Source organism: Crinia signifera, chromosome 2 (genome assembly GCF_055691185.1).
Source record: "Crinia signifera chromosome 2, ASM5569118v1, whole genome shotgun sequence".
Lineage (NCBI taxonomy): Eukaryota > Metazoa > Chordata > Amphibia > Anura > Myobatrachidae > Crinia > Crinia signifera.
Window position 1 is genome coordinate 277,355,757 of NC_139218.1, and position 20,454 is coordinate 277,376,210.

General features: G+C 46.2%; 1 long non-coding RNA gene across 1 annotated transcript in view; it reads right to left on the reverse strand.

Annotated features, from left to right (window-relative positions):
• Positions 1-1,103: 1,103 nt before the first annotated feature.
• Positions 1,104-20,454, reverse strand: part of LOC146059052 (uncharacterized) — a 75,403-nt gene continuing 56,052 nt past the window's right edge. The window contains exons 3-4 of the long non-coding RNA XR_014470121.1: positions 2,480-2,556; positions 1,104-2,258 (exon numbers count right to left, since the gene is read on the reverse strand). This is a non-coding gene — a long non-coding RNA (uncharacterized LOC146059052). The remainder of the gene's footprint in view (positions 2,259-2,479; positions 2,557-20,454) is intronic.

A 20,454-nucleotide genomic window follows, 5' to 3' on the forward strand; every position in this document is an offset into this window, starting at 1 on the left:
CATCATGTAAAATGCACCCCAAATGTAATTTTTCACACTGTACCACCCCCACTATCAACGCAACCTACGGCGGTACGCGTCCTACGACCTTTTCATACCCCCACTATCCACTTCGGCGTGGAGTTGAGAATAGAAAGTGTGGCGAGCGCAGTGAGCCTCCGAGCCCGAAGCGTGGCGAGCGCAGCGAGCCTCGTGAGGGGACACGGATACCTGTGAAGCCCGCGAGGGGACACGGATACTTGTGAAGGTATCCGCGTCCCCTCGCGGGGCTCGGTGGCTCACTGCACTCGCCACACTTTCTATTCTCAACTCCACGCCGACGTGGATAGTGGGGGTATGAAAAGGTCATAGGACGCGTACCGCCGCCCCTCGCGGGCTCGCTGCGCTCGCCACGCTTCGGGTTGCGTTGATAGTGGGGGTGGTACAGTGTGAAAAATGACTTTTGGGGTGCATTTTACATGATGTCAACTCATGTCCATAATTTCTGTGAAAAATGACATCGCATCGCATCAGATCGCATGCGATCTCATGCAATCGCATGCAATGCGATTGCATGCGATTTTATAAAAAATGCATAAAAACATGGGGCAATCGCATCGCATGCCATCGCATGCCACTACATATGGCATGCGATGGCATTCGATGGGAGCCGTGAAAGTACACAAGTACCAAGTGATTTTCTCCCGAAGAACTCAAAATGCTTTGTATTAGCAGAAAAGCCATATACAAAAGAGGCAGCTATTGGGGGAGATTCTCTAAGCAAGAAATGCGGTAAAAACCCCGTTATCTGGGGTTTTACCGCATTTTGGGATGCTGTAAGTTAACACGGCGGGGGGCATCGCCAGAAAAATCTGGCGATGCCCCATAGAAGCCAATGGGCTTCTACCGCATCCCACCACCGCCCCGCAACGACCCCCTGCCGCCCCGCACGGACCCCCGCCGCCCCGCATCGCCCCCTCCCCCCTCACCTGTGTCCGGGCAGCACAGCGCAGTGCTGCCCGGACCTGTGACCTCCTCCCTGCACTGATCCTCTTCCGGGTGCAGGAAGGAGGAGAGCCCGGCGCAGCAGCAGCAGCGCCGGGTGTGTGAGGGAGGGGGGAAACGCCGGGACCTGCTAGGACCCGGAGACTCTCACCGCAAAGGACAGCTCTTAACGCAAGAGCTGTCCTTTGCTATAATTATCGCATATGTTAGAACATATGCAATAATTATAAATGCGATGGGCGGCGAAGGGGGGCGGAGATTCTTAGAGAATCTCCCCCATAGTGAGCACACTATACTAGTTACAGAAGGTGAATACAGAACATGAAATACATAATATTGTACATGATACAAGATACCAATAGAATTATCAGTTCAGCCGATTGTTGATTCGACAGGTAAAATTACCATGCGAGTCGGCCGTTTGGGCATATTAAATAATGTAAGTTACAATGGACGAAATCAGTGGCGGAACTTGTGGGTGGTGAGCCCGGATGCAAAAATATAATTAGTGTCTCCATCCTTCACTACAACCCAATTTCACAATATGCAACATGGCATCAGGTGACACAGAGGGTGTTAGTGAGAGGCAGGGGGAGGCACAGGAAGGCAGAGTGTGAGAGTGAAAAACAGTGGGTGACTGGCAGCAGTGGGGCCTTTCGTCCTCAGGGACCTTAGTGCACTGCATCTGCTGCACCAATGCTAGTGTCACCATCAGTATTGCTCCGTGTCTCTGAATGCCTTTGTGCCATTTCATCTTGGATGTCATCTCACCACCTCAAACTCAACATTTTCGAAACAGAATTAATTATATTCCCACCAGCCAAGAGTAGTTTCCAACCTGATATCTACATCATTGTCGAGAACACAACAATTAATCCTACTCCACAACACTATTATTATTATCTTGCAACTACTTTAACATGACTGGAGCAAAGATGTAGGAAGACACATTTGTAAATGTATAATAAGCCATATAAGTTCAATTGTTTACACTCACTAAATACTGTTAATAAATGTATTTTAATATTTTTCAAGCCCTGTGCCACCACTGCTGTCCTATTGTTGTGCCGCATTAGCCGTGGAGGTTGTTGTGGTTGCTGTAGTGGTGGCACATAGAGGGTAGGCTACATAGAGGTGGGGGGGGGGGGGCAATAATGATGGTGATGTCATCCTCCTCTTTCCCCATTGAATACACCACCAGCCCTGCAAGTGGTATGCCCAGAGGCGCGCTGGTGATGGTGGGAGTGGTGGTGTTGAAAGCACATGAGAATGACCTGCAAAGAATAGAGAATAAAATATTAAACATCTGTGATGGAGAATAAATACAACCTACACTAATTTGGAACCCCTACCAAAACTTATACTAACTGACAAATGAAAATAGACTACACAAAGCACATCAGCATTATATTTATTTTATGGAGCCCTTTTCATATTACAAACTACTTCACAGTATGTGGTTGGGGCCAAATGTATAAATTTTATGCTCGCAGGCCTTAATATGTGTGTAACCAGCCTCCTCTGTCTCTTTCTGCTGCGTCTTCGGTAGCACGGAACGCTGACACACAGCCGCTGTGGGGACAAAAAAAATAATTTTTAAGTCATATGGCAAAGGTGTTATTTTTTAAAAGCACATCTTTCATAATGCATTATATAGTCAAATGGCTTTCCTAACACAAAAGAAGTGGTTAGGTTAAGATGCACATGTCCAAAGATCACAAATGGCAACTTTCTGACTCCTGCTCATGTACAGTGGGTGCAGTGCAAGTGTGGGAAATCTAAAGTATGGTCACTTCCCAGAAGCATGCTATTGCACTTTGATGGACAGTAGTGGATGCTGGGGGCAGCAACATGGCATTTAGGGGAAGTGGTCTGGACAACACAGGCATGTCTGGACCATTTTCGGGGCAACTACATGATGTCACATACAGCCACTGCAACATAAAAGATGCGCTGACTATCACAGCCAAGCTGCACATTGACCCAAACGCTATGATCACAGAGATTCCAGCACTGTGATGACAATTATATTGCAATTGCAACGCTGGGTTGTCCTTAACATACTGAGAGGCCTTGTCCTGCTTTGGGCGACCCCAGCCTGCGATACCAAGCAGTTGTTATTTTGCATTTTAGCAACTGATACTGAATGAGGGCCATAGCATACAACATATATTGTTACAGTTATAGGAGACCTTTTTTACATTTACTCAAAATGACGAGGTGGAGAAGCTGGATGGCCCATGTCCACTACATGGACACCTGTGATATACTGTGAAGGAATAGTCTGCTTCAACTCCCATTCAAACTCCATGTACTGTAGTAGACTCCTGTCCTACAACCCTCAGACAGCTCCTCAGCCAACTTGGACTTCAGGACGTACTGTGATCAGGACCGTGTTCCATATGGCCAACTAGCCCCGCCATCCCCTACAGTACTGTTATTGTTTTGTGATGTCAGCGCCATCAGAACTCATGTTAATTACAATGCAATGACAGTGATGTAACAAGGGGGTAAGTGGGGATTAAGGCTTAGCGGTTATATTTTGGCTCCCTGTTTGTCTGCGGCCATTCACTTCAAATTTACATTCCACAATGCTGTGTATATGTGCAGCTGATGTTTTTTATTGTTGTTAGTGTTCATTTTTAGTTGCTAAGTTTTCCTGAACCCATATTATTGCATTTCAATCTATTTAAAAACTCATTGAAACTTGTGGGAACCTAACAAGTAGCAGGTGTGCCAAGAATGCAGCAAAATAGTTCAAATTCTTGACTCCACAATTCACTGGTTTGGATACGGCTTCTATAGTTCAGCTATAGGAGGCTATGTATCAACCTTGGAGAGAGATAAAGTACCAACCAATCATATCCTGATATTTTTCAAACACAGCTTGAAAATGGCAGTTATGAGCTTACTTTTTATGTTAAACCAGAGAAAGGAAGGGTTGCTTATCTATAAGGGACTGAGGGAGTACTACTTTGTGAATTGCTTATATTGTTAAAAGAATCAATATTACATAAATTCATTCAGACATAGCAGTGGTACTTCACCACAGCTAACGGGTCCGCCGGGGGCTATCCTACCAGCCCAGATGCCAGTGTCCTTTTCTCCTGAGGCACACAAAGCATAATCTCTGAAAAGCAGCCACCGTACCCCCATTATCTGGCCATTTTTTATTGGCCGAAGCAGAATCGGGGCTAATCAGTACTGGTGTAAGGCTTTTCCAAACCCTAGAACCTAATTCAACCTACTATTCCCCCCCCCAACCCCACATTGCCATAAATTCCAGTTCCTCAAGTGAAAGTGTGGTGGTAGCATCTTGGAAGTTCCACTGATGCCACCTGTATTAAGTACAACAAGGATACAGTACCTTCCTCTTAGATGTCTTTCATTTTGTGATAGGCAGACCCAGCCCTGTCAGCCAGCCTCCGGACTAATAGCATCTTGCCCAGTTTATGATTTACTACCTTTTTGACCATGTATGATATATATTAGACGGTACTTGTTTCCCCACGATATTGATCTTAGGCATCGCAAGGAAAAAAAACGCGTCAGTCGCATCGCATGCGGCCAAAAAATTGCATGTGATGCGACCGACACGATTACCGCGATTTTACATAGGGAACAATGTTAAATGGCCCACATACCCCAAATAGCCACCCTGAAGTGTGAAATGGCCCCCCCAATTGTTAACGCCACCCCACGATCAACGTCAACCCGAAGCGTGTAGAGCACAGCGAGCCCACGAGGGGCGGCGGTACGCGTCCTCCGACCTTTTCATACCCCCACTATCCACGTCGGCGTGGAGTTGAGAATAGAAAGTGTCGCGAGCTCAGCGAGCCACCGGGCCCGAAGCGTGGCGAGCGCAGCGGATACCTTCACAGCTATATGCGTCCCCTCGCGGGCTTCACAGGTATCCGCGTCCCCTCGCGGGGCTCGCTGCGCTTGCCACGCTTCAGGCTCAGTGGCTCGCTGCGCTCGCCACACTTTCTATTCTGAAGTCCACGCCGACGTGGATAGTGGGGGTATAAAAAGGTCGGAGGACGCGTACCGCCGCACCCTGCGGGCTCGCTGCGCTCGCCACGCTTCGGGTTGACGTTGATCGTGGGGTGGCGTTAACAATTAGGGGGGCCATTTCACACTTCAGGGTGGCTATTTGGGGTCTGTGGGCCATTTCACATTGTTCCCTATGTGAAATCGGGTCAATTGGGCCATTTAACATTGTTCTCTATGTAAAATCGGTAATCGCGTCGGTCGCATCGCATGCAATTTTTTGGCCGCATGCGATGCGACCGACGCGATTTACATTTTACCATGCATTTCTATGTAAAATCGCGGGCATCGCATCGTTCGCATCGCATGCCATTATAATGGCATGCAATGTACATGCGATGCCCGCGATGGGCGCCGTTCTAGGAAACAAGTACCTATTAGACAATAAGGGTTTCCTGTGCACTGAAAGTGTTTCCTGGGTAGTGCTGCTACTTCTCAAGGCTGTCCTCCTTGTGTGGAATACTGTAGGTAATAAGATTTGGGTAAAACTAACTCTCCATGCACTGGGTGTATGGATGTCCTTTTCCTGTAATTAATCTTAGCCTGCTAAGGTACCTACATCTGTAAGAATCAGTATGTTATATATTATTAACTTCACCAAAAATGGATATACTTAGTTAACCAAATATATTTAAATTGCTTAACATTTTACTTTGTCTTGGATACCATACAGGATATTATCTATATAGACTTAAAATGTATTTATTTTTTCTAAATGAAAGAAACGCCTTTTTTTACTATTTATTGCTAAACAGCATCTTTTTATTTTTTATCTCAGCTGAGCAATTTAAATCATGCAATACCATAAACTGGATATATAGACACAGGCATTGCAATTAGTTTTACAGAGCTGATGGTTTCTGTCAGTCTGTCATACAATGCAATGGGTATACATTACAAATATAAATCACAGATGACACCTACAGATTAAACATATGAAAGGGGCCTGATAAGACTACGATAACATTAATTATACAATAATAAATATGCAAATTGCAATGCTGTGAGAATCGGTATAATAAAGCAATTTTCCTAATAGCAAGTTTAGGACTGATATAAGTAAAACATGAAGCTAGTGTTTTGTCACTTTCTATGTGCATGATATATTCATTTTTATTACAGATAAAAAGGAATTTTCCATATTGTAGAAAATGTGCAATGTACGTAACTAAGCGTGTTTACTGTCACACTCCAGCAGTGCAATTCATTGTTTATTTGGAAACTCATAATGAGGAACAGTACATTCTGCTTGCTACTTTGTTATGATACGTTTCTCTATGTTGTCACTATCTGTGTATTATACACATTGCTATAACTATAAGTTGCCTACTGTCTGAGAACCTCAAGACTTACAACCTTGCTACGTAAACCATTAAGTAATAACCAAAAGAGAAATGCACCGGACACAGAAAAATGGGATTACATTTTTTTTTTATATAAAATGGAATTAATAATGGTTGCCTAAAACCCCATACACACTAGCCAATGCCAATATACAGTAGTTAACCATGCTGGCGTCCATTATTGCGGGTACACACTGAACGGTATCGGCCGCAGATATAGTCCAGGGATATCACCGGGACCCACTGAATGTGCAGGTTGTGTGGCTATATAGCCAAATATTTGACCTGCATGTTCAGTAGACATCAGTCACTGGTAACAATGTTTGGGAACATGCATCATTAACGATATTGAGTGTAATCACTAGACAATCTGAGCGATATTGTTCACAATATCCTCTAGTGTAGTTGTCAGCTCTATCCATGGTAAAATGCAGACATCCCCGCCCCCCACCTTCTCTTACGTTAGCTTAGCATTACTACCGAGGAGCAGCCTTAATAGAGCAGCCTAATACACCTATTTCAGCAAGTGCCCTATAACTACCACTTGTGCCCCTATTGGACCACTGACACGCAATGTTTTCCCACCAAGCTGGGCCTCCTGTTGAATAAAAAAAATAAATGACCATAACAACAACAACAAAAACGTAGAAAGAGGGCCGGCTCTACCATTAGGCAGCTACCTAGGGCTCCAGGTTCTGAGGGGGGGGAGGCACCAAGTCTATTAAGGATGTTAATGAGGATGCTTGTTGTACTTAGTGTGGGGGCACTTAATGCAGGTTGCATTAATTACCCCCATACTTTCCCTTGAGGCATACTGCCCTACTTTGCTGCCCCCTCCTGCTTGTACTACAGTATATTATGGGCAAAGGAGGCCTCCAGGGAAAGCAGGGGACTTGCCCACCTTCCCGAGGTGGGGTTGGGAGGACAGAACAGTTATAAGGATAATAGCATAATTTATCATATAAAGCAAACAGGATACAGTAAGTAATATGTTCTTACTTTAAAGAGGGTATAAAGTTACTGTAAATGCTTTGAGAAATCCTAATGTGCTTTTGTTTAATGTATGTATCTATTATTCTTTTCTTTTCAAAGTTTGTTTTATGTCACACTCCCACATACAGTAGACCAAATCACAGAAATGAACATGGGTTGTCATCCAGGTGTCTAAAGGTACTTATTAATATATATAAGCACAGAGATTCTAGCACTCTTATTAAGACTTAAATAACTGTACTTATTAATATATATAAGCACAAAGATTCTAGCACACTTATTAAGACTTAAATAATTCTAGTAATGTAACAGAAGATGCATATACCACCTTACAAACTTGTAACAATTTGGCAAACATCAGCTCAGATGGAATTCTGCCTGGATTATGCTTGAGATATAGAATGCACAAACAAAAGTCATTGGGGGAAATTTACTAAAACCCTATTGGATCAATGCAACCCGTAAAATAGCCCCTGTCAGTCGGGATCCCCCTTGTCGGAGCTCCGGCAGTCAGGATTCCGATGTCGATATACTATACTGACTGTTGGGATCCCGATTGTCAGGCAGTCATCCGGCAACCCATTCTATTAATATATTCCAGATAAAGGCCCTTATTCTGATCGGTGCGGATATTCCCGAATTCTTACGGTGCGGTCCGCACGCCAGTCAGTGCGGCCGCGTGCGGCCATCGTCCGTAGAAACGCCCACGTGTCCTCCGCATTCGGACGGACTCACTCTTTAAGAACAGGGCGTGTTTACGGACGACATACAAACCATGCGTGTGCGGTGGACACACTCAGATTCTGCACGGTATTACAGAGTATGCACGGTGATACCGCATCCGAATGGATGGCAAGCGGGGCGTCCGCACGGAAGCGGTGTATTTACGCAAAACTACCCACTTATATGTCTATTCTGCAATACATCACATGACCCACTTATTCAATTACCTATCCTCATAAAAAAATGTTTATTTGGAATTGGAATCAATTACATGCCAATATATCCTTACAACCATGCCTAACACATGCATTGCACACATTAACCCTTACAGCAATTGAAGCAGCAATGGTTTCAATTAAAGCACTGACAAGCGTGCCATTAGTGAGTAATGAGTAAAGGAGTCGATTGTATTGGGTTCAGGTGTTAATGCTTGTAGTCATTAGGCGTTCCGTTCGCCTACCGCAGGACCGAGTGGTTTCCGCAAAGCAATACTAGCCTTTTGGACACCGCACATTTCTATCGGTTTTGTTCGCGTGCATTCGGAGTGCTATCCGAATGCACGCCCACCAACATAAGTGTACTCCCCCGTGTCCGCCCATGTTTCCTCCCAGTTTTGCCCACTTTGAAACTACGCCCATGTGTCATTCCGCATGACGCCCATAATACGCCCATATTTCCCGAGTGATTGCGGTGCACAGTTTTGTACGGGATTTGCACGAACAGGTACGGAGTCAATGCGTGGCACATGCGCGTTGCGTTCTCCACGCATGCGCAGACGCCGTAAAGACGCTATCCGAAAGTATGCGGAAAAGTACGCATCAATCAGAATAAGGGCCAAAGTTATCATTAAGGTATATGTGGTAGAATAATGATAGTTATTGGAAGCCCTCTTCAATCCAATGGTCACAGTTAATTACATCATAATGCCATTTTGTGTCTGTAGTGAACATTCAACTAATGTTGATGACACTGATGGTCATGTAGTCATTAATGATGATTACTGGTGATCATTTTTCATGTCAATACCTGAGCAAGTTCACCCCCAATTAATGTACTGATTTGCTTGCCCTGCACAACCAGGTGCCTCACACAGCACACTTTGCTGTACCCAATATAGTCCACATGGATGGTAAAGTACGAAAAAGTAAATTAAATTAAAAAGGTCCCAAGAAACTCATGTTGACCTTTTCGCCACATTGATCATATGCATGGTGTCCGTATGGTGTCTGTATGGTGTCGACCTATTGACCTATTGACTGTCAACCTACACATTGTCTGTCAGCCATATGCATACTGGCTGCTTCTGCATGTAGCCCCCCAGGGACGGCGCCACCACTAGGCAGCCTTAGGCATTTGCCTAGGGCGCCGGCCACTGGAGGGCGGCAATTGTGAGCAGCCCCCCCCCTGGATGGAGGTAAGTGCCGCCACTGCATCACCCCCCCCCTCCCCCTCTGTAAAGTGATTTCTCTGTGAGCGACGCAGCATCACCCCCCCCTTCCCCCTCTGTGAAGTGATTTCTCTGTGAGCGACGCAGCATCACCCACCCCCCGTGAAGTGACCCTACGGCCACTTCGCGCAAACATTCCCTCCCCCCCCCGTGAACCTACGCAGCCAGCAGCGCAGCATTACCCAGCGGCAGCAACACCCGGGCGCAACACACCTTACCATGGAGCAACATGGCGGCCACAACGCAGCCCCCCCCCGCCCGTTGGAACAGGTGAGCACCGGGGCGCCCCCCTCCCTATCCCGCCTGGGGCGCTCCGGTGACTTGCACCGGCACTGTAGCCCCCCCTCCCTCCCCCCCCCCTGCAGTGCAATATGGTATTTCTAATTGTTACTCGCTCTTTTTGGATAACCTGTTGTTATTAACTTGTTGTCTTCCATCTGCAAAGACCTTCTTTCTGTGTGAGATGCTAAACAGAAGAAAGTAGATTGTAATGGAGCAATGATGTCAGTCAGGTGAGGCTCTGCCTCACCCATTATACACCAGTATACTCCACGGTTTTTACTTTAAGAAAAGTACATTAATTATATTATAAATATCTTCTATTTTTCTAATAATTTTTTCTAGTCTGGAGTATATACTGGTATGTGACATTGCCTCACCTGCCTCCCTTGTCCACACATCTCTGATCAAAACGCATGGACTGGACCCCGTTGACCCAGCGTCTGGATTCCCGCTTGATAAATGTCCTCCTTAAAAATTCTAGAGCAGTGTAGCAGGGATATGAGTACTTGCAGCTTGCATATTCAAAACTTCCATGAACTGTTTTGTGTAATCTTTGTTCTAAATAAACAAGATCCTATTTAATTGAGTGGAGATCTTGTTTAGCAGAGAGAGCTTTAATGTAACCCAGGACTTTGCAGTCCTAATAGGGCTCTCCACAGTGGCATACTGTAACTAGAAATATTGCGCCCCTTTCATCATACACGCTGGTTTCTTGCTCCTCGCCAGGTGTTTCATGCAAAGGTTTGTAGCACCTTTTTGTTTTCATAAGTCATCCTGATGAAGGGACATAGGGGGTTATTCAGGTTGATTCGCAAGGCTGCGAATTCGCAGCCTTGCGAGTCCACCAAACCCCGCCCGGCGAAAGACCGCCCCCCTGCCGCCCCCTCAAAGTGCGGCTTCGCCCGAACAGCTGCGAATGGATGTTTTGCATAAACATCCATTCGCATGGCTCGGGTAACCGCCCACATCTTTCGATGGTCAGCGTGCACGCATATATAAGTGACTTTTCAGTTGCGGATATATGCGTGCACGCTGGCGTGGATATGGCCGGGCATCTGACATCCGGTGATGTCAGCTACCCGCCCCCCACACCCGCGTCACTGCCTCAATACCATGGGAACGCCCATGGAACGCTGGGCGTTCCCATATGGTAATGGGGCAGCCCGGTGCCCCCCGCCCATCTCCGCCCCCCCCCCCCCCACGCCGGCATGGGTGCGTGCACCCGGCGACCCGAAAGGTCGCCGTGGGTGCACGCACCATACGCCTGCACATGCGCAGATACCTGCATGCGCATGCGCAGACGCACAACATCGGTACTGCGTGCGAATGCACACAGTACCGATTGGATCTGAATCAGGCCCATAGTCCCCAAAACTGTCGACTTTTATGACTGCACTTTGATATTTAAAAATATAATTTTCACTTGTTTTACAAAGACCACTGAGTGTCGCCTATTCTTTCCTGTGGTGTATCCACATTCCAGGGATTGACTACATATATATATATATATATATATATATATATATATATATATATATATATATATATATATATATATATATATATATATATATAGATAGATAGATATCCACCAGACGGGCGGCACTCGCGGAAATAACAGGCAAGACACACTAAGTGCGCTTAACGTTAAGCGCACTTAGTGTGTCTTGCCTGTTATTTCCGCGAGTGCCGCCCGTCTGGTGGATATCTGTGTTTTGGCATAGGAGGGCACCCGGAGCCAGTTGTATACTTCAAGCGAGTGCCGGACCTCTGGACTGTTATATATATATATATATATATATTAAGCCTGCTGGAAGCAAAAGCTGCGAAAGCTAGTCTGCTACCTTCTGTGTGTTAGGTTTCGGGTGTGACCCCACCGCCGGGACTGCTGTTTAGGACAGCCACGGCCAAACCCTATACTACCTCTGTTGTACCCCCCAGGCTGGGTGACCGACTCCTGCAGGTGTTACTAGGCTTCGCCTGTAGCCGCCACGTTTGAATGGGTAGGTTAAGCCCACCCAAGCTCCGGTGCAGCCAGGTGTTATGAGAGGACAAGGAGCCGGGGACCCCCCTAGGGTACGGTCAAGAGGAAAGCTGACTGAGGGGCCTAACTGAAATTAACAAACGGCGACTTGCCGGGCCCTGGCTAACGCAACTAAGCGCCCGCGACCTGGTCGCCACAACCCGCGACAACCGTCGCCCAGGGAACCATACAAAATATAAGACACAATACCAAAGTATACAAAGAGCAGGAGGGACTGGAAAACCCCAGAAAAACTGGGAGACAAGGGGAGAGAATGAGTGGGAAGCAATGGACCTTCCCAACATAAATGACCTGCCAATACGGCAGACAGAGAACACAGGTAATGAGTAAGGTAATGACAATAAAGAAGGTGTGAATGAAACTACCCCTAAAGGGGCAACTCACGACACAGGAGGAACCAATGGAAGAGGAGACCACGAAGGAGCCGCTGGGAACAGCAGGGAAACGGACCGGAGAGCAGCAGACAGATAGGTCCAAACAGGAGCTATCACCGGCGAGGACTGCAGGGCTGGCTTCCTAGATAAGAAGGCTAGGAGCCAATGAGAATGGAGGCCTGAGTCCCGCCTGTCATAACGAGTCCTTTCCGACACCTGCGGCCTGTTGAATTTCGCGGCTTTTCCTCTCTGCCTAGCAGCGTCTGCCGTTGCTAAGCAACGGCGCTGCCGCGTCTCAGGCGCTGAGAGACGTGAGGAGGGAGGATGGGCGTCACGCTCCGACGCTGCGTCCTCCGGCGTCCCTGGTTGCTAGGCAACCGGACGTCAGAGCCGGAAGGACAGGCGGCTAAGCGTACATGCCGCTCTGTCCTTCCAGAAGCGCTCCCACGGCGCCTAACAGTACCCCCCCCTTGAGGAGGGGTTAAAGAACCCCGAAGCCTTGTTTTCTGAGGGAAATCCCGAAAGAAACTTGCTTTGAGGCGTGGGGCGTGCAGATCCCTATCGGGAACCCATGACCTCTCTTCCGGGCCGTATCCTTTCCAATGGACAAGGAAACATAAAGAACCTCGAGAGACCTTGCAATCCAAGATTTTTTCTACAAGAAATTCTGACTGTCCATGGACATTAACAGGTGGTTTACCCAAGTCTGCCTTTCGAGGAAATTTCCTAGACGTGAAAACGGGCTTGAGCAGAGAGGCATGAAAAGTATTGGCTATCTATAAAGCCCTAGGAATTTGTAACCGAAAGGCTACAGGATTAACTCTCTTAACAATGGCAAATGGACCAATAAATTTTGGACCAAATTTAGAAGTTCCTTGTCGCAATCTGATGTTCCGAGTAGACAACCAGACTTTATCGCCTACTTTAAAGTTGCATGGTCGTCTTGACCGGTCAGAAAAAACTTTTTCCTGAAGAGCAGCCCTCTTAAGAGCGTCGTGTACCTCCTTCCAAATGACCTTTAAACGGGCAGTAGTGGAAGAGCGAACTACTGATCCCTCTGGAGCCAGAGCAGTGGCTTTAGGGTGAAAGCCATAATTGGCTACAAAAGGTGAAGTCCGGGTAGCCGAGTGATAGGAGTTGTTATATGCGAACTCGGCAACGGGGAGGAACTCCGACCAGTCATTCTGAGCTTTGGACACAAAAAGGCGCAGATATTGCTTCAAAGATTGATTAAGGCGTTCCATCTGCCCATTGGATTGGGGATGATAAGCGGAAGTTAAACTCAACTTGATCTTTAATGCATTGCAAAAAAGTTTCCAAAAAGGGGCAATAAACTGCGGACCTCGATCAGAAACTATATCGGTTGGAAGACCATGAAGTTTGAAAACATGAGCTAAAAACAATTTGGCCAACTTATTGGCTGATGGCAACTGGGGCAAAGGAACAAAGTGGGCCATCTTACTGAACCTGTCAATAATCACCCATACTACTCTAAAACCTGATGATAGGGGTAGGTCGACCACAAAATCCATGGCAATATGTGACCATGGTCTGGAGGGAATTGCCAAGGGGATAAGTTGTCCTGTGGGCGACACTCTGGGAATCTTGTGTCTAGCACAATCGGGACAAGACTGGATGTACTCCTTGGTATCTGGAACCATGCTCGGCCACCAGACGCATCGGGAGAGAAGATCAAGTGTCTTCTTGATGCCGAAATGCCCTGCAATCTGGCTGTCATGGAACTCCTCTAAGACCCGTTTTCTTAAGGACTGCGGCACAAATAAATGGCCGAGAGGCATCTGTCTAGGTGCCTGACCCTGGACCTGCAGAAGTAGATCCTTGAGGGTCTGAGTAATGCCAAAATGGATAATTGATGCCGGAAGAATGGGCCGAGGAGATTCCCGCAACCCTTGTTTGGGTAAGAAACTCCGAGACAATGCGTCTGCTCTTACATTTTTAGACCCGGGACGGTAAGAGATAATAAAGTTAAAACGTGTAAAGAATAATGCCCACCGGGCTTGTCGGGCATTCAGACGCTTTGCTGATTCCAGGTATTGTAAATTTTTGTGGTCTGTGATAACCAGAATCTGATGGTTGGCCCCTTCCAACCAATGCCTCCATTCTTCGAATGCCCATTTTATGGCCAACAATTCCCGGTTCCCGACGTCATAGTTCATCTCTGCAGTAGAGAATTTTCGAGACATGTAGGCGCAAGGAAAAAAAAATAAGGACTCAGGATCCTGTTGAGACAGGACTGCCCCTGCCCCTACCTCAGAAGCGTCGACTTCAACGACAAACGGTAGTTGGGGATCGGGATGTCTTAAAATGGGAGCGGACACAAAAGCTTGTTTTAAGGCCCGGAATGCCTCTTCTGCCTGGGGAGGCCACTGGGATGGATCTGCTTCCTTTTTTGTGAGCGCCACGATGGGAGCTACCACATCAGAAAAAGAGCGGATAAACCGCCTATAGTAATTTGCAAACCCTAAAAATCTTTGGACAGCTTTAAGGGTCGTGGGCTTGACCCAATCTAAAACTGCTTGCAGTTTTTTGGGTTCCATATAAAAGCCTTCCGAGGAAATCACGTATCCTAAAAAGGATACCTTAGTAACTTCGAATTCGCACTTCTCAGGCTTAGCAAAGAGACGATGTTCTCTAAGCCTTTGAAGAATTAACCTGACCTGATGGCGATGTTCTTCCAACGAGCTGGAGTAGATCAAAATGTCGTCTAAATAGACCACAGCGAAGACCCCAAGAAATCTCTAAGGATGTCATTGATGAAATCTTGGAAGACCGCTGGTGCGTTGGACAAGCCGAATGGCATTACGAGATATTCGTAGTGCCCTGTTTGGGTACTAAAGGCAGTCTTCCATTCGTCTCCCGCTTTTATGCGGACAAGGTTGTAGGCACCGCGCAGGTCGATCTTAGAAAAGATCTTAGCGGTGCGAAGCTGGTCAAACAACACAGATATTAATGGTAATGGATACGTGTTTTTTACCGTTATCTTGTTGAGTGCCCTGTAATCTATACAGGGTCTTAAGGAGCCATCCTTTTTGGAAACAAAAAAGAACCCTGCACTTAAGGGAGACTTTGAGGGCCGAATAAAGCCTTTAGCCAAATTTTCTTGAATATAGGTATTCATGGACTGCGTCTCAGGTCCAGACAAGGAATAAAGTCTGGCTTTGGGAAATTGTGCCTTGGGAATTAGCTCAATGGCGCAATCGTATGTGCGATGAGGGGGTAAGACCTCAGCTTCGCCTTTAGAAAAGACATCCTGGAAGTCAGCGTAGGCCGCTGGAATCCCCTCCACGGAAACCATTGCCCCGAGTATAGGCTGCCCTAGGCAATGACTGGAGCAATGACTACTCCAACGAGTTATTTCCCCTGCCTGCCAGTCAATCTGTGGGTTATGAACCCGGAGCCAGGGGTGACCCAGAACGATCGGCACAGTGGCGCATGAGATAAGAAAGAAAGAAATCTTTTCTGTATGAAAAATGCCCACACGTAGGGAAACTGGCGGGGTCTGATGGCGGACCACTCCGTTGACCAACGGGCTGCCGTCCAGGCCTCGCATTATTACAGGTTTTTTCAGAGGGAGCAGGGGGATGGCCAGTCTTTCAGCCAGCTGAATATCTAGAAAATTCCCAGCTGCCCCGCTATCAATAAATGCAGTAACTGACATCTTCACCTCTATACCCTGAATCTCAGTAGGGACTAATAATGCATTGTGAGGGGAAATAAGAAGAGAGCCAAAGTGAATCCCCTCTGCATTCACTTGGTTTTGGCGTTTCCCGACTTGTTGGGACAAGCGCGGAGAAAATGCCCTTTGCTCCCGCAATAAATGCATAAACCGGCATTCATCCGGCGAGCTCTCTCATCTGAGGTGATGCGGTAAGCACCAATTTGCATTGGTTCTTCTTCGTCCTCTGAGGGTACAAAGCCGAGGGAAGTAGGCCTCAAACTAGGTCCTCTCTCAGACCTGCGTTCCCTAAGACGCCGATCAATTTTAATCGATAACTCCATGAGTTTATCAAGGGATCCCGGGACGGGATACTGGATAAGGCTATCTTTAATGGCTTCAGAAAGCCCTAGCCTGAATTGGCTACGTAATGCCGGGTCATTCCAGCCACAGTCATTCGACCACCGTCGGAATTCTGTGCAATATGCTTCTGCAGGGTTCCGGCCCTGCCTGAGAGAGCGCAGATGACTCTCGGCAGACGCCTCTCTATCAGGGTCATCATATAGAAGTCCTAATGATTTAAAGAAAGCATCCACCGACGCTAAGGCGGGATTATCGGATTTTAACCCAAAAGCCCAAGTCTGGGGATCCCCCTAAGGCAAAGACATAATTAAACCAACTTGCTGTAATTCAGAGCCGGATGACCGGGGTCGCAGCTTGAAATAAAGCTTACAACTTTCTCTAAAATTAAAGAAATCCTTCCGGTTACCCGAAAACCGGTCTGGAAGATTAATTTTGGGTTCTACCAGAACCGGCGGATTTCCTCGTACACCCTCCTCCTGGGTTTTCATCCTAAGAGATAAATTTTGAACCATCTGCGTTAAACCTTGTAATTGACTGGCAAATGCCTGAGCCTGACCCTCAGGAGTGGGATTCATCTTAATAACAGATCCACACCAGAGACAACAAAGATATACACACCCAAAATGCTATTTGTCCAGAAAACGGGAGAATAAGAAAGGGGAAGGGAGAGAGAAAAAAAAAATCTTTTTTTTTTTTTTTTTTTTTTTGTATGGCCGGTGATAATGTTAGGTTTCGGGTGTGACCCCACCGCCGGGACTGCTGTTTAGGACAGCCACGGCCAAACCCTATACTACCTCTGTTGTACCCCCCAGGCTGGGTGACCGACTCCTGCAGGTGTTACTAGGCTTCGCCTGTAGCCGCCACGTTTGAATGGGTAGGTTAAGCCCACCCAAGCTCCGGTGCAGCCAGGTGTTATGAGAGGACAAGGAGCCGGGGACCCCCCTAGGGTACGGTCAAGAGGAAAGCTGACTGAGGGGCCTAACTGAAATTAACAAACGGCGACTTGCCGGGCCCTGGCTAACGCAACTAAGCGCCCGCGACCTGGTCGCCACAACCCGCGACAACCGTCGCCCAGGGAACCATACAAAATATAAGACACAATACCAAAGTATACAAAGAGCAGGAGGGACTGGAAAACCCCAGAAAAACTGGGAGACAAGGGGAGAGAATGAGTGGGAAGCAATGGACCTTCCCAACATAAATGACCTGCCAATACGGCAGACAGAGAACACAGGTAATGAGTAAGGTAATGACAATAAAGAAGGTGTGAATGAAACTACCCCTAAAGGGGCAACTCACGACACAGGAGGAACCAATGGAAGAGGAGACCACGAAGGAGCCGCTGGGAACAGCAGGGAAACGGACCGGAGAGCAGCAGACAGATAGGTCCAAACAGGAGCTATCACCGGCGAGGACTGCAGGGCTGGCTTCCTAGATAAGAAGGCTAGGAGCCAATGAGAATGGAGGCCTGAGTCCCGCCTGTCATAACGAGTCCTTTCCGACACCTGCGGCCTGTTGAATTTCGCGGCTTTTCCTCTCTGCCTAGCAGCGTCTGCCGTTGCTAAGCAACGGCGCTGCCGCGTCTCAGGCGCTGAGAGACGTGAGGAGGGAGGACGGGCGTCACGCTCCAAAGCTGCGTCCTCCGGCGTCCCTGGTTGCTAGGCAACCGGACGTCAGAGCCGGAAGGACAGGCGGCTAAGCGTACATGCCGCTCTGTCCTTCCAGAAGCGCTCCCACGGCGCCTAACACTGTGTTTGTGCATGTGTGAGATTGAGATGTAGTTTCACTCTCTGCCAGCAGATGGCAGTGTTTCAGAGACTCAGGGACACTACGTATATATATATATATATATATAAGGGTAGGAATCAAGCGGCACTCCCGGATTTGTTGCAAAGTGAAGAAAAATTTATTCAGTCATCCAACATGTTTCGGGCTCCTGGCCCGGCCCGTAGTCTATTATTTAAAATGCCCTTGCGGCAAATTGTATGTGGGGAAAACAATCCGTGCGTTTAAGGAACGTTTTGCCCTGCACAGATCAAACATCAGAAAAGCCTTAGAGGGTACTGCCAATGACCAGCCAGTGGCCAGACACTGCAGGGAGTTCAATCATTCCATTGCTTCCCTTAGATGTAAGATCATAGATTGGATACCACCCTCTGTGAGGGGAGGTGATCGCAATAAAATATTGCTACAACGCGAAGCTCAATGGATAGACAGGCTCCAAACTGTCCACCCTGGGGGGATGAATGAGCTCTTGTCTCTTAGATGTTTTTTGTAACAGTTTGAGCCCATTCCCATATGTATTAGTGTCTCTATTTGGACGTATTCTGCTCTACTGTTGTTGATTGCTAAATCTAACTATATACTTTTTTCTTATATTGATACAATGTAATTTTGACATGAAGCAACTTCTTATTGTTTGTATTCGTTCTGTTTCAAGGTGGTTTCTATAGCAACTGATTTAGGCGTAGGTGTATTATAGGTATATATATATATAGTCTGTAGATGAGGCACTCCCAAAATAAAGAACACAACCAATTTTGTGTTCTTTATTTTGGGAGTGCCTCCATCTACAGTCTATATTTCGGAACCTAGGGGGGCACCCTACTACTTGAGGTAAATACTGTGAGTGCTACCCACATCGACTATATATATATATATATATATATATATATATATATATATATATATATATATATATATATATATAACAGACCCACGTGGGACCGGCACTCGGCGGACTTGAAATCAGAAGCTGGTATCAGCTTCTGATTTCAAGTCCGCCGAGTGCCGAGTGCCGGTCCCACGTGGGTCTGTTATATGCTGTTGTTCTGACAGGGCACCCTGGCACGAGAATCTTTGATTGGAGAGAGTGCCTGCTATTCGTGAATATATATATATATGCACTTTAGGAGGAGATAGTGGGGGCCTTGAAAAAGGTCTGGTGGCGGACCGAAACGTTGGCCCTTGGCCCACTGTCATGCACTTTATTTTGGTGAGATGAATAATTAAAAAGAACTTTCTGTGCTTAAGAAGACCGGTGAGTGTCCTCATTCTTGGTGGCTATATATATATATATATATATATATATATATATATATATATATATATATATATATATATATATAGTGTCGATGTGGGTAGCACTCACAGTGCCCATATTTATATATAAATATATATATATATAATAGAAACAAATACTTTTCATTGTCCCATAAATGACAACTTTTTGTGCTACAGAAGTATTAGATGTGGGTGGGGTTTGTATCTAAAATGGGTATTGCCGTGTAAAAATAAAGCAGCCAGTATTTACCCTGCACAGAAACAAAATAACACCCAAATCTAACTCTCTGCACCTGTTATATCTGACCCAACTGCAGTGCACATGGTTTTGTCCATTAGAAAGAGAATTTACTTTTCCAAGTGAACCAGAACCAGGCCCATAGTGTAGAAATAAAGAATACTCAGAGTAACTCTTTGTTGCTTTAATAGGATTTGATGTTGCTGATTACATCCCATTTGTTCTGGATTTACACGAACTTGGCAGTGGAAGAAGTTGTTCTGTACCCTTATTTTTTCACCAATGTAGTCACTCCAGTTCTGTCATAATCACAGATGCATTAGTGACATATTTAAAAATGATTACAAATTTCACAACATTAAATATTTTCAGGAGCAGTTTGTGAAACATAGTGGGTGCAGCACAGACTTACAGTATATGATCCAGCAGCATAGTCAAGGTAAATACATTCCCACACACATATAAACATGATTGTTGTTTAATATTCTTGGGGCAAAAGAAATACATACTGTATAAGACATACTCTTCTTGTCGCGCAGTTCCCATTTTGTGATAATGAGATGAGAAGAGCAGTTCCTTCTAGCGTGAAAGTACAACTCTGTGACAATAAGTCTTTGATATTGGACACGGATATTGATCTGAATGCATCTGTCTCTTTCCCAACAGCTGATAATGACAAAGGCATGTGACTTCCTGTTACTGAAGCCTCCTAGTGTCACATCAAGATGAGTTCAGAATGTTCAAGACATTATTTCCACATGCTTGTCACCTTCTTTATAATTCAGTCCTATTTATAATACAAATACAGTACATGCTCTGCATTAATGACAACATTGATTGTTATATGATTTCTGTTATAGAGTCAAAGGAAAAA